Source organism: Pseudophryne corroboree, unplaced genomic scaffold (assembly GCF_028390025.1).
Source record: "Pseudophryne corroboree isolate aPseCor3 unplaced genomic scaffold, aPseCor3.hap2 scaffold_934, whole genome shotgun sequence".
Classification (NCBI taxonomy): domain Eukaryota; kingdom Metazoa; phylum Chordata; class Amphibia; order Anura; family Myobatrachidae; genus Pseudophryne; species Pseudophryne corroboree.
The window spans coordinates 13,358-39,322 of NW_026970514.1; the positions used below are offsets into that span (position 1 = coordinate 13,358).

Genomic DNA, 25,965 nt, shown 5'->3' on the forward strand with positions numbered 1-25,965 from the left:
TCGAAAGAAGAACAAGGCTAGAGGAAGATCTGAGACAAAGAAATCTGACTTTTAACAGAGCTGACCAGAGGAAAACACAAACACAGTCCCCCACTACCACAATTAATGCTGTCGAGTTTCCCACATTTGGGGAAATCACAGGGGTCAGCATACCCAGAATGCAATGAATGAACCTCACACTGGGAGAATAATCTTCATGACCATGGTCTCTCCTATGCAAAATAAGTATGATTTGGGATAGGGCTGGGGAGGGCCGCTGCTCAGGCACATCTCTGTCAAGTAAAGGAGATTCAACTGAGGCAGCATAAGGGAACTCTCATCTGGGGACAACAACTGCAGGGAGAACACATATTTTCAGATGAACATGGGAGGGCAGAAGGCTGCCTAATACTGAAGCACCCCCAAACAACAAACCAAATGCAACAACTAGTGCAAGCATTCCTGGGGGAAGGCCTGCAGCAGATGGATTTGCATATGGTGATGTCATCCAAAGCAGTGGGTCAAAGTTGGCTTCAACCCTCGTCTGCATATGAAAAGAGAAAAGGGGCGTGCAGGGCATGGCGGCCTTTTGCGGCACTTGGATGACCCCTAGTTCGCATTAAACACCTCCACCCTCCTTCGGTGTGGGGCTCATGTTGGCTATGCCCCAGCCCCTGAAGCATTCAAGCTGATTTCTTGCAGTAGCTGGGCACTGTAACTGCTCCAGAGCTGCTCTGTACGGCAAGTAAAAGGGTGTGGGCCCTGCAGCACTACCTGTAGTTTGCATTGTGCATTGGAAGGCACAAAGTAAGCAGACGGGAGAAGTAAGGATAGTGCGCAAGGCCATAGAATGGAGCGGCTTAAGAAAAGAGAAGTGGAAACAGACAGCAAACTAGGCTGGAGAGAGACCTGAGACAAAGAGATCTGAATTATACGAGAGCCGACCAGGGGAAACACAAATTATGCAGTCAAGTTTCCCACATTTGGGGAAATCGCAGGGGCAGCACATCCAGAGTGCAATGGGTGAGCCTTGCCCTGGGAGAAGCACCTTCATGATTATAGTATCTCACCTGGCAGGTAAGTAGAAGTTGGGCTAGAGCTGGGGAGAGTCGCTGCACGGGCATCCCCCTGTCAAGTGAAGGAGATCCAACTGAGGCAGCACAAGGGAACTCTCGAAAGAAGAACAAGGCTAGAGGAAGATCTGAAACAAAGAAATCTGACTTTTACCAGAGCTGACCAGAGGAAAGCACAAACACAGTCCCCCACTACCACAAATAATGCAGTTGAGTTTCCCACATTTGGGGAAATCACAGGGGTCAGCATACCCAGAATGCAATGAATGAACCTCACCCTGGGAGAACAATCTTCAAGACCATGGTCTCTCCTATGCAAAATAAGTATGATTTGGGATAGGGCTGGGGAGGGCCGCTGCTCAGGCACATCTCTGTCAAGTAAAGGAGATTCAGCTGAGGCAGCACAAGGGAACTCTCATCTGGGGACAACAACTGCAGGGAGAACACATATTTTCAGATGAACATGGGAGGGCAGAAGGCTGCCTAATACTGAAGCACCCCCAAACAACAAACCAAATGCAACAACTAGTGCAAGCATTCCTGGGGGAAGGCCTGCAGCAGATGGATTTGCATATGGTGATGCCATCCAAGCAGTGGGTCAAAGTTGGCTTCAACCCTCGTCTGCATATGAAAAGAGAAAAGGGGCGTGCAGGGCATGGCGGCCTTTTGCGGCGCTTGGATGACCCCTAGTTCGCATTACACACCTCCACCCTCCTTCGGTGTGGGGCTCATGTTGGCTATGCCCCAGCCCCTGAAGCATTCAAGCTGATTTCTTGCAGCAGCTGGGCACTGTAACTGCTCCAGAGCTGCTCTGTAAGGCAAGTAAAAGGGTGTGGGCCCTGCAGCACTACCTGTAGTTTGCATTGTGCGTTGGAAGGCACGAAGTAAGCAGACGGGAAAAGTCAGGATAGTGCGCAAGGGCATAGAAGGGAGCGGCTCAAGAAAAGAGAAGTGGAAACAGACAGCAAACTAGGCTGGAGAGAGACCTGAGACAAAGAGTTCTGAATTATACGAGAGATGACCAAGGGAAACACAAATTATGCAGTCAAGTTTCCCACATTTGGGGAAATCGCAGGGGCAGCACAACCAGAGTGCAATGGGTGAGCCTTGCCCTGGGAGAAGCACCTTCATGATCATAGTATCTCACCTGGCAGGTAAGTAGGAGTTGGGCTAGAGCTGGGGAGGGTCGCTGCTCGGGCACCCCCCTCTCAAGTGAAAGAGATCCAACTGAGGCAGCACAAGGGAACTCTCGAAAGAAGAACAAGGCTAGAGGAAGATCTGATATAAAGAAATCTGATTTTTACCAGAGCTGACCAGAGGAAAGCACAAACACAGTCCCCCACTACCACAAATAATGCAGTCGAGTTTCCCACATTTGGGGAAATCACAGGGGTCAGCATACCCAAAATGCAATGAATGAACCTCACCCTCGGAGAACAATCTTCATGTCCATGGTATCTCCTATGCAAAATAAGTATGATTTGGGATAGGGCTGGGGAGGGCCGCTGCTCAGGCACATCTCTGTCAAGTAAAGGAGATTCAACTGAGGCAGCACAAGGGAACTCCCATCTGGGGACAACAACTGCAGGGAGAACACATATTTTCAGATGAACATGGGAGGGCAGAAGGCTGCCTAATACTGAAGCACCCCCAAACAACAAACCAAATGCAACAACTAGTACAAGCATTCCTGGGGGAAGTTCTGCAGAAGACGGATTTGCATACGGTGATGTCATCCAAGCAGTGGGCCAAAGTTGGCTGGAACCCTTATCTGCATATGAAAAAAGAAAAGGGGTATGCAGGGCATGGCGGCCTTTTGCGGCGCTTGGATGACCCTTAGTTCGCATTAAACACCCCCACCCTCCTTCGGTGTGGGGCTCATGTTTGCTATGCCCCAGCCCCTGAAGCATTCAAGCTGATTTCTTGCAGCAGCTGGGCACTGTAACAGCTCCAGAGCTGCTCTGTACGGCAAGTAAAAGGGTGTGGGCCCTGCAGCACTACCTGTAGTTTGCATTGTGCATTGGAAGGCACTTAAGAAAAGAGAAGTGGAAACAGACAGCAAACTAGGCTGGAGAGAGACCTGAGACAAAGAGATCTGAATTATACGAGAGCCGACCAGGGGAAACACAAATTATGCAGTCAAGTTTCCCACATTTGGGGAAATCGCAGGGGCAGCACATCCAGAGTGCAATGGGTGAGCCTTGCCCTGGGAGAAGCACCTTCATGATTATAGTATCTCACCTGGCAGGTAAGTAGAAGTTGGGCTAGAGCTGGGGAGAGTCGCTGCACGGGCACCCCCCTGTCAAGTGAAGGAGATCCAACTGAGGCAGCACAAGGGAACTCTCGAAAGAAGAACAAGGCTAGAGGAAGATCTGAAACAAAGAAATCTGACTTTTACCAGAGCTGACCAGAGGAAAGCACAAACACAGTCCCCCACTACCACAAATAATGCAGTTGAGTTTCCCACATTTGGGGAAATCACAGGGGTCAGCATACCCAGAATGCAATGAATGAACCTCACCCTGGGAGAACAATCTTCAAGACCATGGTCTCTCCTATGCAAAATAAGTATGATTTGGGATAGGGCTTGGGAGGGCCGCTGCTCAGGCACATCTCTTTCAAGTAAAGGAGATTCAACTGAGGCAGCACAAGGGAACTCTCATCTGGGGACAACAACTGCAGGGAGAACACATATTTTCAGATGAACATGGGAGGGCCTAATACTGAAGCACCCCCAAACAACAAACCAAATGCAACAACTAGTGCAAGCATTCCTGGGGGAAGGCCTGCAGCAGATGGATTTGCATATGGTGATGCCATCCAAGCAGTGGGTCAAAGTTGGCTTCAACCCTCGTCTGCATATGAAAAGAGAAAAGGGGCGTGCAGGGCATGGCGGCCTTTTGCGGCGCTTGGATGACCCCTAGTTCGCATTACACACCTCCACCCTCCTTCGGTGTGGGGCTCATGTTGGCTATGCCCCAGCCCCTGAAGCATTCAAGCTGATTTCTTGCAGCAGCTGGGCACTGTAACTGCTCCAGAGCTGCTCTGTAAGGCAAGTAAAAGGGTGTGGGCCCTGCAGCACTACCTGTAGTTTGCATTGTGCATTGGAAGGCACGAAGTAAGCAGACGGGAAAAGTCAGGATAGTGCGCAAGGGCATAGAAGGGAGCGGCTCAAGAAAAGAGAAGTGGAAACAGACAGCAAACTAGGCTGGAGAGAGACCTGAGACAAAGAGATCTGAATTATACGAGAGATGACCAAGGGAAACACAAATTATGCAGTCAAGTTTCCCACATTTGGGGAAATCGCAGGGGCAGCACAACCAGAGTGCAATGGGTGAGCCTTGCCCTGGGAGAAGCACCTCCATGATCATAGTATCTCACCTGGCAGGTAAGTAGGAGTTGGGCTAGAGCTGGGGAGGGTCGCTGCTCGGGCACCCCCCTCTCAAGTGAAAGAGATCCAACTGAGGCAGCACAAGGGAACTCTCGAAAGAAGAACAAGGCTAGAGGAAGATCTGATATAAAGAAATCTGATTTTTACCAGAGCTGACCAGAGGAAAGCACAAACACAGTCCCCCACTACCACAAATAATGCAGTCGAGTTTCCCACATTTGGGGAAATCACAGGGGTCAGCATACCCAGAATGCAATGAATGAACCTCACCCTGGGAGAACAATCTTCATGACCATGGTATCGCCTATGCAAAATAAGTATGATTTGGGATAGGGCTGGGGAGGGCCGCTGCTCAGGCACATCTCTGTCAAGTAAAGGAGATTCAACTGAGGCAGCACAAGGGAACTCTCATCTGGGGACAACAACTGCAGGGAGATCACATATTTTCAGATGAACATGGGAGGGCAGAAGGCTGCCTAATACTGAAGCACCCCCAAACAACAAACCAAATGCAACAACTAGTGCAAGCATTCCTGGGGGAAGGCCTGCAGCAGATGGATTTGCATATGGTGATGTCATCCAAACAGTGGGTCAAAGTTGGCTTCAACCCTCGTCTGCATATGAAAAGAGACAAGGGGCGTGCAGGGCATGGCGGCCTTTTGCGGCGCTTGGATGACCCCTAGTTCGCATTACACACCTCCACCCTCCTTCGGTGTGGGGCTCATGTTGGCTATGCCCCAGCCCCTGAAGCATTCAAGCTGATTTCTTGCAGCAGCTGGGCACTGTAACTGCTCCAGAGACGCTCTGTAAGGCAAGTAAAAGGGTGTGGGCCCTGCAGCACTACCTGTAGTTTGCATTGTGCGTTGGAAGGCACGAAGTAAGCAGACGGGAGAAGTCAGGATAGTGCGCAAGGGCATAGAAGGGAGCGGCTCAAGAAAAGAGAAGTGGAAACAGACAGCAAACTAGGCTGGAGAGAGACCTGAGACAAAGAGATCTGAATTATACGAGAGCCGACCAGGGGAAACACAAATTATGCAGTCAAGTTTCCCACATTTGGGGAAAACGCAGAAGCAGCACACCCAGAGTGCAATGGGTGAGCCTTGCCCTGGGAGAAGCACCTTCATGATCATAGTATCTCACCTGGCAGGTAAGTAGGAGTTGGGCTAGAGCTGGGGAGGGTCGCTGCTCGAGCATCCCCCTGTCAAGTAAAGGAGATTCAACTGAGGCAGCACAAGGGAACTCTCATCTGGGGACAACAACTGCAGGGAGAACACATATTTTCAGATAAAAATCTTGGTCATGCTCTGGTTTCTCTTCAGAACGAACAAATCTTTCGCCTTTTACTAAAGATTTCCGTGGAGAGGAGCAAAACCGAGTTTTATCTCAATTTTTGCATGCCCCATCTTTTTGGGGTTTCTTTTATCGGTTTAAAGATAGAATGAGTGTGCTTTAATGTAAGCTCATTTGCATAGAAATGACAGTAAATGTTTGTTTCTTTTCAAACAGAACTTTCTTGACCATGCTACTTGCTTGAAAGATCTGGGAGCACATGGAATACAGTACAAACCATGCTTATAGCAAGGAGAAGACAGGTGAGAAATCTGCTTTCTTTCAAATTGGGCGCTCACTTTGATCTGAATGAGGACTGCTGGCACGGCACTCAGGCGACAGGTGGAATCTTGGTCATGCTCTGGTTTCTCTTCAGAACGAACAAATCTTTCGCCTTTTACTAAAGATTTCCGTGGAGAGGAGCAAAACTGAGTTTTATCTCAATTTTTGCATGCCCCATATTATTGGGGTTTCTTTTATCGGATTAAAGACAGAACGAGTGTGCTTTCTTGTTAGCTTTAATGTAAGTTTATTTGCATAACAATGACAATAAATGCCTGTTTCTTTTCAAGCAGAACTTTCTTGACCATACTAATTGCTTGAAAGATCTGGGAGCACATGGAAAAGAGTACAAACCATGCTTATAGCAAGGGGAAGCCTGGTGAGAAATCTGCTTTCTTTCTTTCAAATTGGGTGCTCACTTTGAGCTGAATGAGGACTGCTGGCATGGCACTCAGGCGACAGGTGGAATCTTGGTCATGCTCTGGTTTCTCTTCAGAACGAACAAATCTTTCGCCTTTTACTAAAGATTTCCGTGGAGAGGAGCAAAACTGAGTTTTATCTCAATTTTTGCATGCCCCGTCTTATTGGGGTTTCTTTTATCAGTTTAAAGATAGAACGAGTGTGCTTTAATGTAAGCTCATTTGCATAGAAATGACAGTAAATGTTTGTTTCTTTTCAAACAGAACTTTCTTGACTATACTAATTGCTTGAAAGATCTGGGAGCACATGGAAAAGAGTACAAACCATGTTTATAGCAAGGGGAAGCCTGGTGAGAAATCTGCTTTCTTTCTTTCAAAGTTGGTGCTCACTTTGAGCTGAATGAGGACTGCTGGCATGGCACTCAGGCGACAGGTAGAATCTTGGTCATGCTGTGGTTTCTCTTCAGAACGAACAAATCTTTCGCCTTTTACTAAAGATTTCCGTGGAGAGGAGCAAAACTGAGTTTTATCTCAATTTTTGCATGCCCCATCTTATTGGGGTTTTATTTTATCGGTTTAAAGATAGAACGAGTGTGCTTTAATGTAAGCTCATTTGCATAGAAATGACAGTAAATGTTTGTTTCTTTTCAAACAGAACTTTCTTGACCACACTAATTGTTTGAAAGATCTGGGAGCACATGGAAAAGAGTACAAACCATGTTTATAGCAAGGGGAAGCTGTCACAACTGAGGGCCTGAGCTGACGGGAGGCAGCCTCAGTTGTAGGGGCTGAGATGTACCGGAACCTGGGAGGTTGTATCAGACCCCTGGACATGTAAGTAACATAAATAATAAATGCCCGAAGGCGTGACCACGACAACTTGGATAAAAGTCAATGATGTTTATTATGACAACTCCGCAACACAGCAGCAGTAAAAGAAAACGTAAAAGTCAGCAAAGAATAAATACAGTTCCTGGGTACTACAGGATGGCAGGAGCCACAGGGCACTGGTAGTGTGAGATAGTTCTTATGATCTTCTAGATGGAAAGTCCTTACCAGGCCCGACTGTAGCAATGGAGATAACCCAGGATTGTGCCAGCTGGTGTTCCAGGAAAAGCTGGGTTGCTGAAGATAAAACAGCTGCTGTGGATACTGGCTGGAACCTGACTGTTGTTAGCACGTAGTGGATACTGGCTGGAACCAGTTAAATAATAAATGAACTTGGGAGCGATGAAATATGAACTGAAATGTAGAACTTGAGAGCGGAGAAATAATAATACCGGTGGAGAGTGGTAAAGTGTAGAAAGGACTAGAGATGAGCGGGTTCGGTTTCTCTGAATCCGAACCCGCACGAACTTCATGTTTTTTTCACGGGTCCGAGCAGACTCGGATCCTCCCGCCTTGCTCGGTTAACCCGAGCGCGCCCGAACGTCATCATGACGCTGTCGGATTCTCGCGAGACTCGGATTCTATATAAGGAGCCGCGCGTCGCCGCCATTTTCACACGTGCATTGAGATTGATAGGGAGAGGACGTGGCTGGCGTCCTCTCCATTTAGATTAGGGTTGAGAGAGAGAGAGAGAGATTGACCCGAGGCTGTGATACTGTAGAAGAGAGTGCAGAGTTTAGTGACTGACGACCACAGTGACCACCAGACAGTGCAGTTGTTTGTTTTATTTAATATATCCGTTCTCTGCCTGAAAAAAACGATACACACAGTGACTCAGTCACATACCATATCTGTGTGCACTGCTCAGCCCAGTGTGCTGCATCAATGTATATATATATATCTGACTGTGCTCAGCTCACACAGCTTATAATTGTGGGGGAGACTGGGGAGCACTGCAGTGCCAGTTATAGGTTATAGCAGGAGCCAGGAGTACATAATATTATATTAAAATTAAACAGTGCACACTTTTGCTGCAGGAGTGCCACTGCCAGTGTGACTAGTGACCAGTGACCTGACCACCAGTATATATAATATTAGTAGTATACTATCTCTTTATCAACCAGTCTATATTAGCAGCAGACACAGTACAGTGCGGTAGTTCACGGCTGTGGCTACCTCTGTGTCGGCACTCGGCAGCCCGTCCATAATTGTATATACCACCTAACCGTGGTTTTTTTTTTTCTTTCTTTATAGTCATACTAGTTACGAGTATACTATCTCTTTATCAACCAGTCTATATTAGCAGCAGACACAGTACAGTGCGGCAGTTCACGGCTGTGGCTACCTCTGTGTCGGCACTCGGCAGCCCGTCCATAATTGTATATACCACCTAACCGTGGTTTTTTTTCCTTTCTTTATACATACATACTAGTTACGAGTATACTATCTCTTTATCAACCAGTCTATATTAGCAGCAGACACAGTACAGTGCGGTAGTTCACGGCTGTGGCTACCTCTGTGTCGGCACTCGGCAGCCCGTCCATAATTGTATATACCACCTAACCGTGGTTTTTTTTTCTTTCTTTATACATACATACTAGTTACGAGTATACTATCTCTTTATCAACCAGTCTATATATTAGCAGCAGACACAGTACAGTGCGGTAGTTCACGGCTGTGGCTACCTCTGTGTCGGCACTCGGCAGCCCGTCCATAATTGTATATACCACCTAACCGTGGTTTTTTTTTCTTTCTTTATACATACATACTAGTTACGAGTATACTATCTCTTTATCAACCAGTCTATATATTAGCAGCAGACACAGTACAGTGCGGTAGTTCACGGCTGTGGCTACCTCTGTGTCGGCACTCGGCAGCCCGTCCATAATTGTATATACCACCTAACCGTGGTTTTTTTTTCTTTCTTTATACATACATACTAGTTACGAGTATACTATCTCTTTATCAACCAGTCTATATTAGCAGCAGACACAGTACAGTGCGGTAGTTCACGGCTGTGGCTACCTCTGTGTCGGCACTCGGCAGCCCGTCCATAATTGTATATACCACCTAACCGTGGTTTTTTTTTCTTTCTTTATACATACATACTAGTTACGAGTATACTATCTCTTTATCAACCAGTCTATATATTAGCAGCAGACACAGTACAGTGCGGTAGTTCACGGCTGTGGCTACCTCTGTGTCGGCACTCGGCAGCCCGTCCATAATTGTATATACCACCTAACCGTGGTTTTTTTTTCTTTCTTTATACATACATACTAGTTATGAGTATACTATCTCTTTATCAACCAGTCTATATATTAGCAGCAGACACAGTACAGTGCGGTAGTTCACGGCTGTGGCTACCTCTGTGTCGGCACTCGGCAGCCCGTCCATAATTGTATATACCACCTAACCGTGGTTTTTTTTTCTTTCTTTATACATACATACTAGTTACGAGTATACTATCTCTTTATCAACCAGTCTATATATTAGCAGCAGACACAGTACAGTGCGGTAGTTCACGGCTGTGGCTACCTCTGTGTCGGCACTCGGCAGCCCGTCCATAATTGTATATACCACCTAACCGTGGTTTTTTTTTCTTTCTTTATAGTCATACTAGTTACGAGTATACTATCTCTTTATCAACCAGTCTATATTAGCAGCAGACACAGTACAGTGCGGTAGTTCACGGCTGTGGCTACCTCTGTGTCGGCACTCGGCAGCCCGTCCATAATTGTATATACCACCTAACCGTGGTTTTTTTTTCTTTCTTTATACATACATACTAGTTACGAGTATACTATCTCTTTATCAACCAGTCTATATATTAGCAGCAGACACAGTACAGTGCGGTAGTTCACGGCTGTGGCTACCTCTGTGTCGGCACTCGGCAGCCCGTCCATAATTGTATATACCACCTAACCGTGGTTTTTTTTTCTTTCTTTATACATACATACTAGTTACGAGTATACTATCTCTTTATCAACCAGTCTATATATTAGCAGCAGACACAGTACAGTGCGGTAGTTCACGGCTGTGGCTACCTCTGTGTCGGCACTCGGCAGCCCGTCCATAATTGTATATACCACCTAACTGTGGTTTTTTTTTCTTTCTTTATACATACATACTAGTTACGAGTATACTATCTCTTTATCAACCAGTCTATATATTAGCAGCAGACACAGTACAGTGCGGTAGTTCACGGCTGTGGCTACCTCTGTGTCGGCACTCGGCAGCCCGTCCATAATTGTATACTAGTATCCAATCCATCCATCTCCATTGTTTACCTGAGGTGCCTTTTAGTTGTGCCTATTAAAATATGGAGAACAAAAATGTTGAGGTTCCAAAATTAGGGAAAGATCAAGATCCACTTCCACCTCGTGCTGAAGCTGCTGCCACTAGTCATGGCCGAGACGATGAAATGCCAGCAACGTCGTCTGCCAAGGCCGATGCCCAATGTCATAGTACAGAGCATGTCAAATCCAAAACACCAAATATCAGTAAAAAAAGGACTCCAAAACCTAAAATAAAATTGTCGGAGGAGAAGCGTAAACTTGCCAATATGCCATTTACCACACGGAGTGGCAAGGAACGGCTGAGGCCCTGGCCTATGTTCATGGCTAGTGGTTCAGCTTCACATGAGGATGGAAGCACTCAGCCTCTCGCTAGAAAAATGAAAAGACTAAAGCTGGCAAAAGCAGTAGCACCGCAAAGAACTGTGCGTTCTTCGAAATCCCAAATCCACAAGGAGAGTCCGACTCCAATTGTGTCGGTTGCGATGCCTGACCTTCCCAACACTGGACGTGAAGAGCATGCGCCTTCCACCATTTGCACGCCCCCTGCAAGTGATGGAAGGAGCACCCGCAGTCCAGTTCCTGATAGTCAGATTGAAGATGTCAGTGTTGAAGTACACCAGGATGAGGAGGATATGGGTGTTGCTGGCGCTGGGGAGGAAATTGACCAGGAGGATTCTGATGGTGAGGTGGTTTGTTTAAGTCAGGCACCCGGGGAGACACCTGTTGTCCGTGGTAGGAATATGGCCGTTGACATGCCTGGTGAAAATACCAAAAAAATCAGCTCTTCGGTGTGGAAGTATTTCACCAGAAATGCGGACAACAGGTGTCAAGCCGTGTGTTCCCTTTGTCAAGCTGTAATAAGTAGGGGTAAGGACGTTAACCACCTCGGAACATCCTCCCTTATACGTCACCTGCAGCGCATTCATAATAAGTCAGTGACAAGTTCAAAAACTTTGGGTGACAGCGGAAGCAGTCCACTGACCAGTAAATCCCTTCCTCTTGTAACCAAGCTCACGCAAACCACCCCACCAACTCCCTCAGTGTCAATTTCCTCCTTCCCCAGGAATGCCAATAGTCCTGCAGGCAATGTCACTGGCAATTCTGACGAGTCCTCTCCTGCCTGGGATTCCTCCGATGCATCCTTGCGTGTAACGCCTACTGCTGCTGGCGCTGCTGTTGTTGCTGCTGGGAGTCGATGGTCATCCCAGAAGGGAAGTCGTAAGCACACTTTTACTACTTCCACCAAGCAATTGACTGTCCAACAGTCCTTTGCGAGGAAGATGAAATATCACAGCAGTCATCCTGTTGCAAAGCGGATAACTGAGGCCTTGACAACTATGTTGGTGTTAGACGTGCGTCCGGTATCCGCCGTTAGTTCACAGGGAACTAGACAATTTCTTGAGGTAGTGTGCCCCCGTTACCAAATACCATCTAGGTTCCACTTCTCTAGGCAGGCGATACCGAGAATGTACACGGACGTCAGAAAAAGACTCACCAGTGTCCTAAAAAATGCAGTTGTACCCAATGTCCACTTAACCACGGACATGTGGACAAGTGGAGCAGGGCAGGGTCAGGACTATATGACTGTGACAGCCCACTGGGTAGATGTATGGACTCCCGCCGCAAGAACAGCAGCGGCGGCACCAGTAGCAGCATCTCGCAAACGCCAACTCTTTCCTAGGCAGGCTACGCTTTGTATCACCGGTTTCCAGAATACGCACACAGCTGAAAACCTCTTACGGCAACTGAGGAAGATCATCGCGGAATGGCTTACCCCAATTGGACTCTCCTGTGGATTTGTGGCATCGGACAACGCCAGCAATATTGTGTGTGCATTAAATCTGGGCCAATTCCAGCACGTCCCATGTTTTGCACATACCTTGAATTTGGTGGTGCAGAATTTTTTAAAAAACGACAGGGGCGTGCAAGAGATGCTGTCGGTGGCCAGAAGAATTGCGGGACACTTTCGGCGTACAGGCACCACGTACAGAAAACTGGAGCACCACCAAAAACTACTGAACCTGCCCTGCCATCATCTGAAGCAAGAAGTGGTAACGAGGTGGAATTCAACCCTGTATATGCTTCAGAGGTTGGAGGAGCAGCAAAAGGCCATTCAAGCCTATACAATTGAGCACGATATAGGAGGTGGGATGCACCTGTCTCAAGCGCAGTGGAGAATGATTTCAACGTTGTGCAAGGTTCTGATGCCCTTTGAACTTGCCACACGTGAAGTCAGTTCAGACACTGCCAGCCTGAGTCAGGTCATTCCCCTCATCAGGCTTTTGCAGAAGAAGCTGGAGACATTGAAGGAGGAGCTAACACGGAGCGATTCCGCTAGGCATGTGGGACTTGTGGATGTAGCCCTTAATTCGCTTAGCAAGGATTCACGGGTGGTCAATCTGTTGAAATCAGAGCACTACATTTTGGCCACCGTGCTCGATCCTAGATTTAAAGCCTACCTTGGATCTCTCTTTCCGGCAGACACAAGTCTGCTGGGGTTCAAACACCTGCTGGTGAGTAAATTGTCAAGTCAAGCGGAACGCGACCTGTCAACAACATCTCCTCCTTCACATTCTCCCGCAACTGGGGGTGCGAGGAAAAGGCTCAGAATTCCGAGCCCACCCGCTGGCGGTGATGCAGGGCAGTCTGGAGCGACTGCTGATGCTGACATCTGGTCCGGACTGAAGGACCTGACAACGATTACGGACATGTCGTCTACTGTCACTGCATATGATTCTCTCCCCATTGAAAGAATGGTGGAGGATTATATGAGTGACCGCATCCAAGTAGGCACGTCACACAGTCCGTACTTATACTGGCAGGAAAAAGAGGCAATTTGGAGGCCCTTGCACAAACTGGCTTTATTCTACCTAAGTTGCCCTCCCACAAGTGTGTACTCCGAAAGAGTGTTTAGTGCCGCCGCTCACCTTGTCAGCAATCGGCGTACGAGGTTACATCCAGAAAATGTGGAGAAGATGATGTTCATTAAAATGAATTATAATCAATTCCTCCGTGGAGACATTGACCAGCAGCAATTGCCTCCACAAAGTACACAGGGAGCTGAGATGGTGGATTCCAGTGGGGACGAATTGATAATCTGTGAGGAGGGGGATGTACACGGTGATATATCGGAGGATGATGATGAGGTGGACATCTTGCCTCTGTAGAGCCAGTTTGTGCAAGGAGAGATTAATTGCTTCTTTTTTGGTGGGGGTCCAAACCAACCCGTCATATCAGTCACAGTCGTGTGGCAGACCCTGTCACTGAAATGATGGGTTGGTTAAAGTGTGCATGTCCTGTTTATACAACATAAGGGTGGGTGGGAGGGCCCAAGGACAATTCCATCTTGCACCTCTTTTTTCTTTTCTTTTTCTTTGCGTCATGTGCTGTTTGGGGAGGGTTTTTTGGAAGGGACATCCTGCGTGACACTGCAGTGCCACTCCTAGATGGGCCCGGTGTTTGTGTCGGCCACTAGGGTCGCTTATCTTACTCACACAGCTACCTCATTGCGCCTCTTTTTTTCTTTGCGTCATGTGCTGTTTGGGGAGGGTTTTTTGGAAGGGACATCCTGCGTGACACTGCAGTGACACTCCTAGATGGGCCCGGTGTTTGTGTCGGCCACTAGGGTCGCTTATCTTACTCACACAGCTACCTCATTGCGCCTCTTTTTTTCTTTGCGTCATGTGCTGTTTGGGGAGGGTTTTTTGGAAGGGACATCCTGCGTGACACTGCAGTGCCACTCCTAGATGGGCCCGGTGTTTGTGTCGGCCACTAGGGTCGCTAATCTTACTCACACAGCTACCTCATTGCGCCTCTTTTTTTCTTTGCGTCATGTGCTGTTTGGGGAGGGTTTTTTGGAAGGGCCATCCTGCGTGACACTGCAGTGCCACTCCTAGATGGGCCCGGTGTTTGTGTCGGCCACTAGGGTCGCTTATCTTACTCACACAGCGACCTCGGTGCAAATTTTAGGACTAAAAATAATATTGTGAGGTGTGAGGTATTCAGAATAGACTGAAAATGAGTGGAAATTATGGTTTTTGAGGTTAATAATACTTTGGGATCAAAATGACCGCCAAATTCTATGATTTAAGCTGTTTTTTAGGTTTTTTGGAAAAAAACACCCGAATCCAAAACACACCCGAATCCGACAAAAAAAATTCGGTGAGGTTTTGCCAAAACGCGGTCGAACCCAAAACACGGCCGCGGAACCGAACCCAAAACCAAAACACAAAACCCGAAAAATTTCCGGCGCTCATCTCTAGAAAGGACACCGGCCCTTTAAGGGAAGCTGTACTCTGCTGGAAGCTGAGCTGGAAGCAGGTAATGTTGTAGCTGGAAACAGATGAATCCACAATGGATTGGAGAGTCAGGCTACACCGCAGGTGGAATGCTGGTGCGGGTCTCTATGGTGGAAGTCTTGAGACAGGAGCTGGAACCTGGAAGACAATCACAGGAGAGAGACAAACAGGAACTAGGTTTGACAACCAAAGCACTGACGCCTTCCTTACTCAGGCACAGTGTATTTATACCTGCAGCAAGGAAGGGATTGGCTAGGCAATTGTGCAGATTATCAATACTGAGAACAGATTGGTGGAAATGATCAGCTGACAGAATCCAAGATGGCTGCGCCCATGCAGACACTTGGAGGGAAGTTTTGGTTTGTAATCCATGTGGTAATGAAAACAGTAATGGCGGCGCCGGCCACCGGAGACAGGAGGCGCCAGGCTGACAGATGCACATCCAACCACGCGGACACGGCGGAGGCCGCGGGAGACGCCATGCCAGGTGTAATATGGCGTTTACTGTGACAGCGTCCCAGAGTGACAGGAGAGAATACAGGAATGTACACATCAGGATAACAGATGGGATCCGGTCCTGGAGCGCTGAGCCAGCCTTAGGAGGCATCTGATGGGTAAGAAATGGCGTCCAGATACCCGGATCGTGACAGCACCCCCCCCTTTAGGAGTGGCCCCAGGACACTTCTTTGGCTTTTGAGGAAACTTGGAATGGAATCTCCGGACCAAGGCAGGAGCATGGACATCAGAAGCATTGGTCCATGAACGTTCCTCAGGACCATAACCCTTCCAGTCAATAAGATATTGTAGTTGACCGTAACGGTGACGTGAGTCCAGGATCTTGGCCACTTCATACTCAACGCCTCATTGAGTTTGGACTTTCGGAGTTGGAGGAAGTGAGGAATGAAACCGATTCAAGATCAGCGGTTTCAACAGGGAAACATGGAATGTCCTGGGTATTTTTAAGAAGGGAGGCAACTGGAGTCTGTAAGCAACAGGATTGATGACTTGTTCAATCTTGAAAGGACCGATATAGCGAGGTGCAAACTTCATACTGGGAACTCTTAACCTCAAATTCTTCGTGGATAACCATACCCGATCACCCACCTTGAGAGCAGGAACTGCTCGACGCTTCTTATCCGCAAACTTCTTGTACCTGAACGATGCCTTGAGCAGAGCTGATCGTACGCTCTTCCAGATATTGGCAAACTGATGCAAGGTGATATCCACTGCGGGAACAGAAGTTGCTGGAAGCGGTTGGAACTCAGGGACTTTAGGGTGGAATCCAAAGTTAGTGAAGAATGGTGTTGAAGCAGATGAAGAATGATACTGGTTGTTATGACAGAACTCGGCCCAGGGAAGTAATTGAACCCAGTCATCTTGAGAGGAGGACACATAGATGCGGAGGAAGGCCTCCAAGTCCTGATTCACCCTCTCGGTTTGACCATTGGTCTGAGGATGGTAAGCCGTGGAAAACTTTAGCTTGACTTGGAGGACTTGACATAAACTTCGCCAGAATTTGGCTGTGAATTGAACTCCTCGATCTGAGATAATTTCTTCAGGAAGACCGTGGAGTCGGAAGATCTCTTGTATGAATACTTGAGCCAACTTGGAAGCTGACGGAAGACCGGTGAGAGGAATGAAGTGTGCCATCTTGGTGAACCGGTCAACTACCACCCAGATGGTATTGAACTTGTTGCACATGGGTAAGTCTGTAATGAAATCCATCGACAAGTGGGTCCATGGTCGACGGGGAACGGATAGTGGAACCAGTTGCCCCGCAGGCGACTGGCGGGATACTTTATGTTGGGCACACTTTGGGCAAGATGCAATAAACTCCAAGACGTCCTTTTTCAGAGTTGGCCACCAATAGGACCTAGAGATAAACTCCAGGGTTTTTTGGATACCTGTATGTCCGGCAAAACGGGAAGCATGGGCCCAATGCATGAGCTTCTTCCTTAGCATCGGCTTCACAAAACTTTTCCCTGATGGGGGCGTAGAGTCCATCCCTACCGTGGAGAATGCCAACGGACTTATAATAGGATGCTTGTCTGAAGACTCTGACTCATTTTCTTGCTCCCATGAGCGGGAAAGGGCATCGGCCTTGCGATTCTGAGAGCCCGGACAGAACTGGAGTTTAAAGTCGAACCTGGAAAAGAAAAGTGCCCATCTGGCCTGACGAGGGTTGAGACATTGTGCGCCTTTCAAATATAGAACGTTCTTGTGGTCTGTAAGGATGGTGATTGAATGAGAAGCTCCCTCCAACAGATATCTCCACTCCTCTAGAGCGAGCTTGATGGCTAGCAACTCCTGGTCGCCAATGGCATAGTTGCGCTCCGCTGGGGAGAACTTCCGTGAAAAGAAACTGCAAGGATGTAAATGGCCATCTTTAGCCCTCTGAGATAACACCGCTCCTACTCCAACGGAGGAGGCATCCACCTCTAGGATGAAAGGAGAGTCGATGTCAGGCTGTTTCAGGACAGGCGCAGAGATGAACCTCTGTTTTAAAAGATGAAAAGCTTGCATGGCTTCTTCAGACCACTTGGACGGGTTAGCACCCTTCTTGGTGAAAGCAGTAATAGGCGCCACAATGGTGGGAAAGTCTCGTATAAACTTTCGGTAATAATTGGCGAACCCTAAGAACCTCTGGACCCCTTTGAGGGTTAAGGGTACTGGCCAATTCTGAATTGCTTGTAGTTTCTCAGGATCCATCTCTAGTCCGAAACCGGACACAATGTACCCTAGAAACGGAATGGACTTGACTTCAAAGACGCATTTCTCTAATTTGCAATAGAGATGATTGACACGGAGACGGGACAGAACCTCCTTTACCCAAAAACGATGTTCCTCTAAATTGTTGGCAAAAATGAGGATATCATCTAGATAGACCACGACATGACGGTATAGAATGTCTCTGAAGATCTCATTGACGAAATGCTGGAAGACAGCTGGAGCATTGCTCAATCCGAAGGGCATGACGAGGTACTCATAATGTCCGTCACGGGTGTTAAATGCGGTCTTCCACTCGTCACCCTCACGGATCCGGATGAGATTGTATGCACCTCGCAAGTCCAGCTTTGTAAAGATGGTAGCTCCGCTAACTCTGTCAAAGAGCTCAGTAATCAGGGGTAAAGGATAACGGTTCTTGATGGTAATGTCGTTCAAACCTCTGTAGTCGATGCACGGCCGCAGACCACCATCTTTCTTTTTTACAAAAAAGAAGCCTGCGCCGGCTGGAGAAGAAGAAGGTCGAATGAACCCCTTTGCTAGGTTCTCTTTAATATATTCCTCCATAGAATGCGTCTCAGGCAGAGACAACGGATAAGTTCGGCCTCGAGGTGGAACCTTCCCTGGAACGAGATCAATCGGACAGTCCCATTCTCTATGAGGAGGAAGGATATCAGCAGAAGCTTTACTGAACACATCCGTGAAATCTTGATATGGAGGAGGTGGAACATCAGACGACCTGGGGGAGGAAGAACAGACAGGCAATACTTTAAACAAACATGTCTCAGCACAGGAGGAACCCCATGCCAGGATTTGCGTAGTCGTCCAATCAATTGTAGGATTGTGAAGACGGAGCCATGGAAGGCCCAGGACCACAGGATGTGTGGCTCTTGGAATCACTAAAAAAGAAATAAGTTCGGAATGAAGAACTCCCACTCTCAGACGAACTGGTAGAGTCCTTAAAGAAATAACTGCATCAAAAATTTTGCTGCCATCCACGGCAGTTAAAGAAATGGACGAAGGAAGTCTCTCGGTGGGTAGGGACCACCGTTTAACATAGGCTTCGGTAATAAAGTTCCCAGCTGCTCCGGAATCAAGGAGGGCAATGACGTTCCGATAACGTTGAGCAACTTGAAGCGAGACTGGGAGATTACAATCTTGAGAAGATGGAGAGGAGATCATTACTCCTAGCCGGCCCTCTCCTTGGCGAGCTAGGATTTGAAGTTTCCCAGACGTTTGGGACAGGCATTAATGGTGTGAGACGGAGCTGCACAATAGAGACAGAGAAACTCGGAGAGACGTCTTCGGCGCTCAGCAGGGGTTAAACGGGAACGGCCAAGTTGCATGGGCTCATCTTTAGATGGTGACAGTTGACGAGGAGGAGGAGCAGAAGATTTTGGAGCAGATGATCTTCCACGCTCAGTTGCTCTCTCTCTGAAACGTAAATCAACTTTCGTGCAGAGTGAGATTAGCTCATCTAACTTAGAAGGTAAGTCTCTGGTAGCTAACTCATCTTTAATACGCTCAGATAAGCCATGCCAGAATGCAGCATACAGGGCCTCGTCGTTCCATGCCAGTTCGGATGCCAGGATCTGGAACTGTATCAGATATTGTCCTACAGTACGTGACCCCTGGCGTAAACGGAGAATCTCGGATGAAGCTGAGGTTACCCGGCCTGGCTCGTCGAAGATGCGCCTGAATGTTGACACGAAGGCAGTGTAGGAAGATAGCAGGGTGTCGGACCTCTCCCATAACGGTGATGCCCAATCAAGGGCTGAGCCACTGAGAAGAGAAATAATGTAGGCAATTTTTGTACGGTCACTGGGAAAATTGCCAGGTTGTAGCTCAAACTGAATCTCACACTAGTTGAGAAATCCCCTGCAGAATCTTGGAGATCCGTCAAATTTTGCTGGCGTTGGAAGATGAAGACGTGGAGCAGAAATGGGTAAGGTGGGTGGGGTTATAGCTGGAGTCACTGTGGTTGACGCACCAGACGCGCCTGATCCACGGAGAGTTGTCTGAATCCCATCCAGCCGAGTAGAGAGATCCTGGAGACAGCGGATGATGTGGCCCTGTGCAGCCTCCTGATGTTCTAGTCGGGCTGCCAGTTCTTGCATCGGCCTGGCCGCTTGATCCTGGTCTCCGGCTGGATTCATTTGGTCAGTGCTTACTGTCACAACTGAGGGCCTGAGCTGACGGGAGGCAGCCTCAGTTGTAGGGGCTGAGATGTACCGGAACCTGGGAGGTTGTATCAGACCCCTGGACATGTAAGTAACATAAATAATAAATGCCCGAAGGCGTGACCACGACAACTTGGATAAAAGTCAATGATGTTTATTATGACAACTCTGCAACACAGCAGCAGTAAAAGAAAACGTAAAAGTCAGCAAAGAATAAATACAGTTCCTGGGTACTACAGGATGGCAGGAGCCACAGGGCACTGGTAGTGTGAGATAGCTCTTATGATCTTCTAGATGGAAAGTCCTTACCAGGCCCGACTGTAGCAATGGAGATAACCCAGGATTGTGCCAGCTGGTGTTCCAGGAAAAGCTGGGTTGCTGAAGATAAAACAGCTGCTGTGGATACTGGCTGGAACCAGACTGTTGTTAGCACGGAGTGGATACTGGCTGGAACCAGTTAAATAATAAATGAACTTGGGAGCGATGAAATATGAACTGAAATGTAGAACTTGAGAGCGGAGAAATAATAATACCGGTGGAGAGTGGTAAAGTGTAGAAAGGACACCGGCCCTTTAAGGGAAGCTGTACTCTGCTGGAAGCTGAGCTGGAAGCAGGTAATGTTGTAGCTGGAAACAGATGAATCCACAATGGATTGGAGAGTCAGGCTACACCGCAGGTGGAATGCTGGTGCGGGTCTCTATGGTGGAAGTCTTGAGACAGGAGCTGGAACCTGGAAGACAATCACAGGAGAGAGACAAACAGGAACTAGGTTTGACAACCAAAGCACTGACGCCTTCCTTACTCAGGCACAGTGTATTTATACCTGCAGCAAGGAAGGGATTGGCTAGGCAATTATGCAGATTATCAATACTGAGAACAGATTGGTGGAAATGATCAGCTGACAGAATCCAAGATGGCTGCGCCCATGCAGACACTTGGAGGGAAGTTTTGGTTTGTAATCCATGTGGTAATGAAAACAGTAATGGCGGCGCCGGCCACCGGAGACAGGAGGCGCCAGGCTGACAGATGCACATCCAACCACGCGGACACAAGCTTTGGTATAACCCCATGGTTCTTAATGTGACCCCAGCATCCTCTAGGTCCTCTAGGTCGTATGAGAAAATAGGATTTTAATACCTACCGGTAAATCCTTTTCTCTTAGTACGTAGAGGATGCTGGGCACCCGTCCCAGTCCATACTGTGTCTGCAGTTATTACTTGTGGTTATACACATGTTGTGTTACGGTTCTGGTCAGCTTTTTGCTGCAATTGTTCATGCCGTTGGCTTGTGTTCTGTTGAATGCCACGTTCTGCGGCATGCTTAAGGTGTGAGCTGGTAAGATGCTCACCTTAGTTTAACAATAAATCCTTTCCTCGAAATGTCAGTCTCCCTGGGCACAGTTCCTATAACTGGAGTCTGGAGGAGGGGCATAGAGGGAGGAGCCAGTCCACACCCTTTGAAAGTCTTAAAGTGCCCATGTCTCTTGCGGATCCCGTCTATACCCCATGGTTCTTAATGTGACCCCAGCATCCTTTACGGACTAAGAGAAAAGGATGCCCTTGTGTACTATCCTGACTTCTCCTCCCGTCTGCTTACTTTGTGCCTTCCAACGCACAATGCGAACTACAGGTGGTGCTGCAGGGCCCACACCCTTTTACTTGCCTTACAGAGCAGCTCTGGAGCTGTTACAGTGCCCAGCTGCTGCAAGAAATCAGCATGAATGCTTCAGGGGATTGGGCATGGCCAACATGAGCCCCACACCAAAGGAGGGTGGGGGTGTTTAATGCGAACTAGGGGTCATCCAAGCACTGCAAAAGGCCGCCATGCCCTGCATGCCCCTTTTCTCTTTTTATATGCAGATGAGGGTTCCAGCCAACTTTGGCCCACTGCTTGGATGACATCACCGTATGCAAATCCGTCTGCTGCAGACCTTCCCCCAGGAATGCTTGTACTAGTTGTTGGATATGGTTTGATATTTGATGGTGCTTCAGTATTAGGCAGCCTTCCGCCCTCCCATGTTCATCTGAAAAGATGTGGTCTCCCTGCAGTTGTTGTCCCCAGACGAGAGTTCCCTTGTGCTTCCTCAGTTGAATCTCCTTAACTTGACGGGGGAGGGGCTGCCCGAGCTGCCACCCTCCCCAGCCCTATCCCAACTCATACTTATTTTACATATTAGATCTCTTGATCATGAAGATTGTTCTCACAGGGTTAGGTTCATCCATTATATTTTAAAATAGGAAGGTACAAATTACATATTTGAATTGCATCTATGTGCTGGATTCAAATGCCCCCCCCCCCCCTTCCTTTCTCAATTGTGCCCGTCAGCAGCTATTCTAAGGTTGCTGCCAATGGGTGTGACACATTAATTTCTTCTGTGGGGTACACTGGACTCCACAAGGATTCACATTGGGGTGTAGAGTAGGATCTTGATCTGAGGCACCAACCGGCTCAAAGCTTTTGACTGTTCCCAAGATGCTCAGCGCATCCTCCTCTATAACCCCGCTTCCATGAACAGGGAGCTCAGTTTGTAGTTGGTGCCTTCAGTAGCAGGCCACTTAACAGGGGCCTGCCTCAGGCAGCCTATTCTTAGCTATTAATTTTGACAAGAAAAGAAGAACTTGTTTTATGAGAATCTACAAGGGCTGCAGCAGGCTAGGTCTAATAGACATCTTTACTGCAGCTTCATCACTCCCAGCGGCGCTGTATACTCCCGTGCCCTGGTTGCTGGGTCACTGCAGCGGAGGCTCCGGTTTCTTCCTAAGGTCAGTCACACACACACCGCCCTTCCGGATCACGAGGCCGCTGATTAAGGGGAGCGTGGCCGTAGGGGGTGGGCCGTGTGCGCACTGGGGTGGACACTGATTACTGGGCAGCCGCTCCACTAGCCACCAGGTACAGTTAAGGAGCACAGGTCTGGGGGTTTTTCTCCTATATTAACCCAATTTTGTACTGCCCGCAGCGCATTGTGATAGGTAATAGGGCCTGATTCAGGTTGGATTGCAATCACAATAAGCGATCCAACTGCAAAAATTGCTAAGAGCATACGCATGTGCCTGCATGCGATCGCCTCTGCCTGTCAATCGGGGCAGGGGGGGAGAGTGGGGTCAGCAACACTCCATTTCCAAGTCAGGGATGGAGCAGTGCGGGGGCAAGGCTTCAAAATGGGGTCTGCAATGGAGGAGACACAGGGGGCGTGGTCACAGCGGCTGTATGACATCACATTCAGCCGCTGTAATCACAAAAATGGTGGCGGCTTCCTGCGCGCACATACAGTCTGCACCAGCAGGAGGCTACACCATTGTTTATGATCACGCTGAACTGCAGTGCGACTGCAATTACAGCATGGTCAAGAAGGGAGGTGTCATACTGGGTGGCCATGCCCTGTCACTGTGCAGGAGCCAGCACCGCTTACACACTAGTCCCCGGGTGCAGCCCCCAACCCCCGGGACACCCGGAGCAACAAAATGTAGATTCAGGCCACCAGGCCACGCCCCTACCTATGAAATAATGCCTCCTTTTTACCATTGCGCTGCTTATTTGCACGCACTGCATTACAATCTCCCTCGCCACCTCTCTGGGTGTCACCAGTGATAGTGACACCTCTGAAATGCTTGTAGCAGCTGGTCCAAAGATCTATGCCTCAAGCCCTGAGTGTTTGCCCTTGTGACTTGTTGATCATCATAGCGAAGCAGATGCTTACAGAAAACTGCAGGGGCTTAGATTGAAAATAAAAAAAATTGATGGGTATAAGGTAGAGAGGAGCGGGTTCGGTTCTCCGAGAACCGAATTCCCCACGAACTCCACGTGGTTTACACTGGTCTGAGGCAGGCTCGGTTGTTCCCGCCTGACTCGGAAAACCTGAACAAGGGAAAATGTCATCATCCCGCTGTCGGATTCTCGCGAGATTCGGATATTATATATAGAGCTGCGCGTTGCCGCCATTTTTACTCGTGCATTGAAGAGAGAGCGGAGAGGACGTGGCTATGTTCTCTCAGTGGAAATCTCAATATCAGTGCTCAGTATCAGTGGTTACTTATTGCTGCTCAGTAATACTAGTAGTGTGTCTCTCCTGCTCAGTGTCAGTTCTCAGTAGTATCCTCATCAGTGCTCAGTATCACTGTTCATTGTCTTGTGCTGCATTGTGTTGCTCAGCATACTACAGTACATTACTAATAGTCCAGTGCTGCATCTTGCTGCTCAGTGTCAGTTCTAGTATCCTCATCAGTGCTCACTATCACTGCTCATTGCATTGTGGTGTTCTGTATACTACAGTAATATAGTAACATATAGTAACATAGTTTTTGAGGTTGAATAGAGGCAAATTGCCCATCGTGTTCAACCTGTTTTAAGTTGTGATGATTCTACATACTTGCTGAATAATGTTTTATGACTAGTTAGCTACTATAACTCATGTTACCCCCGGATTAACCATGTTGATATTTTAAGTATTATAACCTTGGATAGCTTTTTCATTCAGAAATGTATCCATTCCTTTTTTAAATCCAATTACAGAGTCCGCCATTACCGCCTTCCCTGGCAGGGAATTCCACATCCTGATTGCCCTAACAGTGAAGAACCCTTTCCTCCATTGCATTCTGAACTTTCCTCCAGTCGCAGCGAGTGACCACGTGTTCTTTTAATAAATAATTCCTCTGATAACTCTTTGTTATGTATCTTTACATATTTGAAGATATTAATAATATCTCCTCTTAGGCACCTCTTTTCTAGTGTATACATATTCAGCCTAGTAAGTCTTTCCTTATAGTCCAGTACTTTTAGGCCTTTAATCAATTTAGTCTTCAGGATCTCTCGGACTTCCATGAGCAGCAGAGTAGTGCAATGGAAGGATGCTGGGCCCATAACCCAGAGGTCGATTAATCGAAACTATCCTCTGCTATGTGCATTTTTTTTTATAATTAAAGTAATCAAAAACTGGGATTGATATTTTGGCTCTTTTATTTTTACTTAAAGTACAATAACTTTTATCATTTTAATTTGTTTTAATAGTATATTGACAGCATTGTTTTCTTTAAAAAATCCACTTAATTTTCTTTACCCTATTACTGAAATGGTAATTGACAAAAACAAACTACATTGTCACCAGAAGAGCAATGCAAAATGTACAAGTGATATATTAAAATCATCTTCCATCTTGAATTTCAATGATGCATTGGGACAACAATTTTGTGAGAAACATCTTCACCCATAAAGAAAGATTTTCTTAATTCCTTATCTGTGTGCTGATTAGATATTACCTTGTTTTCACATTAAACAGACTTCCACATGAGAAAGCAGCAAGGATGCAGTAACGTTTATGTGTCCTGGTGTAAACCTGTATTTTTTCAGTAGACATTGAAATGAGGATGCATCTTGCTGCCTTTCCAATGTAGCAAGTTTAATTCAGTAATAGGTGAAAAAACATTCCTACAAAGGTGTTAATCAGAGACTTGGCTTTGTGGACACTTTTCAGAGAGCAAATTTGTTAGCATAAAAATAAAGTCAGAAAATGAAGAGCTGTTTAATCACTCAATTGGACTTTTCTGCCAGCATAGTTTTTTTTTCTCTGCAACCCACTGCTAAATTGTGCTTCCTAGCTGTTTTTTATAAAATCACTTAATCAAATCTAACTCTGATTACATCAGAGAAGGCCAGGTACCCTACACCATAAGAGGGGGTTTGAAATTTTGACTTGTCTACTTAAAGATCACCAAAATCTGATCACAAGGTCAATTACATCCCTGGGTGGGATTGAACCACCAACCTTTTGGTTAATAGCCAAACATGCTAACCGATTGCACCACAGAGACACCTCGTAAAAGTCCATTCTGACAAAGGCTAATAAGCATTCATCTAGAACGTTTCCTAGAAAAACTTTAAAAAGTCAATAATCTGGAGAGTTTTTGTAAGAAACACATTGCTACTTTCCCATGATGAGTGAGTGCTTCAGGATCTCTTGCACTTACATGAGCAGCAGAGTACTGCAACGGAAGCATGCTGGGCCCATAACCCAGATGTAGGCAGATTGAAACTATCTTCTGCTATATGCATTGTTTTTTGTTAATTAAAGTAATCCAAAACTGGGATTGATATTTTGGCTCTTTTA

The 25,965-nt window shown here is 47.3% G+C and overlaps 14 non-coding genes and 1 pseudogene across 14 annotated transcripts; 4 read left to right on the forward strand and 11 right to left on the reverse strand.

Moving 5' to 3' along the window:
- Positions 1 to 65: 65 nt before the first annotated feature.
- On the reverse strand, positions 66 to 229 carry LOC135047520 (U1 spliceosomal RNA). The gene has a single exon (XR_010239553.1). It is a non-coding gene; the product is annotated as a U1 spliceosomal RNA (small nuclear RNA).
- Positions 230 to 901: 672 nt separating this feature from the next.
- On the reverse strand, positions 902 to 1,064 carry LOC135047467 (U1 spliceosomal RNA). The gene has a single exon (XR_010239504.1). It is a non-coding gene; the product is annotated as a U1 spliceosomal RNA (small nuclear RNA).
- Positions 1,065 to 1,216: 152 nt separating this feature from the next.
- LOC135047495 (U1 spliceosomal RNA) lies at positions 1,217 to 1,380 on the reverse strand. Its single transcript, XR_010239529.1, has one exon. It is a non-coding gene; the product is annotated as a U1 spliceosomal RNA (small nuclear RNA).
- A 698-nt stretch (positions 1,381 to 2,078) lies between these two features.
- On the reverse strand, positions 2,079 to 2,214 carry LOC135047465 (U1 spliceosomal RNA; annotated as a pseudogene).
- Positions 2,215 to 2,366: 152 nt separating this feature from the next.
- LOC135047504 (U1 spliceosomal RNA) lies at positions 2,367 to 2,530 on the reverse strand. Its single transcript, XR_010239538.1, has one exon. It is a non-coding gene; the product is annotated as a U1 spliceosomal RNA (small nuclear RNA).
- A 615-nt stretch (positions 2,531 to 3,145) lies between these two features.
- Positions 3,146 to 3,308, reverse strand: LOC135047468 (U1 spliceosomal RNA). Its single transcript, XR_010239505.1, has one exon. It is a non-coding gene; the product is annotated as a U1 spliceosomal RNA (small nuclear RNA).
- A 152-nt stretch (positions 3,309 to 3,460) lies between these two features.
- Positions 3,461 to 3,624, reverse strand: LOC135047497 (U1 spliceosomal RNA). Its single transcript, XR_010239531.1, has one exon. It is a non-coding gene; the product is annotated as a U1 spliceosomal RNA (small nuclear RNA).
- Positions 3,625 to 4,285: 661 nt separating this feature from the next.
- Positions 4,286 to 4,448, reverse strand: LOC135047471 (U1 spliceosomal RNA). The gene has a single exon (XR_010239508.1). It is a non-coding gene; the product is annotated as a U1 spliceosomal RNA (small nuclear RNA).
- A 152-nt stretch (positions 4,449 to 4,600) lies between these two features.
- On the reverse strand, positions 4,601 to 4,764 carry LOC135047502 (U1 spliceosomal RNA). Its single transcript, XR_010239536.1, has one exon. It is a non-coding gene; the product is annotated as a U1 spliceosomal RNA (small nuclear RNA).
- A 671-nt stretch (positions 4,765 to 5,435) lies between these two features.
- LOC135047470 (U1 spliceosomal RNA) lies at positions 5,436 to 5,598 on the reverse strand. The gene has a single exon (XR_010239507.1). It is a non-coding gene; the product is annotated as a U1 spliceosomal RNA (small nuclear RNA).
- Positions 5,599 to 5,742: 144 nt separating this feature from the next.
- Positions 5,743 to 5,858, forward strand: LOC135047480 (U5 spliceosomal RNA). Its single transcript, XR_010239515.1, has one exon. It is a non-coding gene; the product is annotated as a U5 spliceosomal RNA (small nuclear RNA).
- A 270-nt stretch (positions 5,859 to 6,128) lies between these two features.
- LOC135047479 (U5 spliceosomal RNA) lies at positions 6,129 to 6,244 on the forward strand. The gene has a single exon (XR_010239514.1). It is a non-coding gene; the product is annotated as a U5 spliceosomal RNA (small nuclear RNA).
- A 286-nt stretch (positions 6,245 to 6,530) lies between these two features.
- Positions 6,531 to 6,646, forward strand: LOC135047482 (U5 spliceosomal RNA). Its single transcript, XR_010239517.1, has one exon. It is a non-coding gene; the product is annotated as a U5 spliceosomal RNA (small nuclear RNA).
- A 274-nt stretch (positions 6,647 to 6,920) lies between these two features.
- LOC135047484 (U5 spliceosomal RNA) lies at positions 6,921 to 7,036 on the forward strand. The gene has a single exon (XR_010239519.1). It is a non-coding gene; the product is annotated as a U5 spliceosomal RNA (small nuclear RNA).
- An 18,559-nt stretch (positions 7,037 to 25,595) lies between these two features.
- TRNAN-AUU (transfer RNA asparagine (anticodon AUU)) lies at positions 25,596 to 25,669 on the reverse strand. Its single transcript has one exon. It is a non-coding gene; the product is annotated as a tRNA-Asn (tRNA).
- Positions 25,670 to 25,965: the final 296 nt, after the last annotated feature.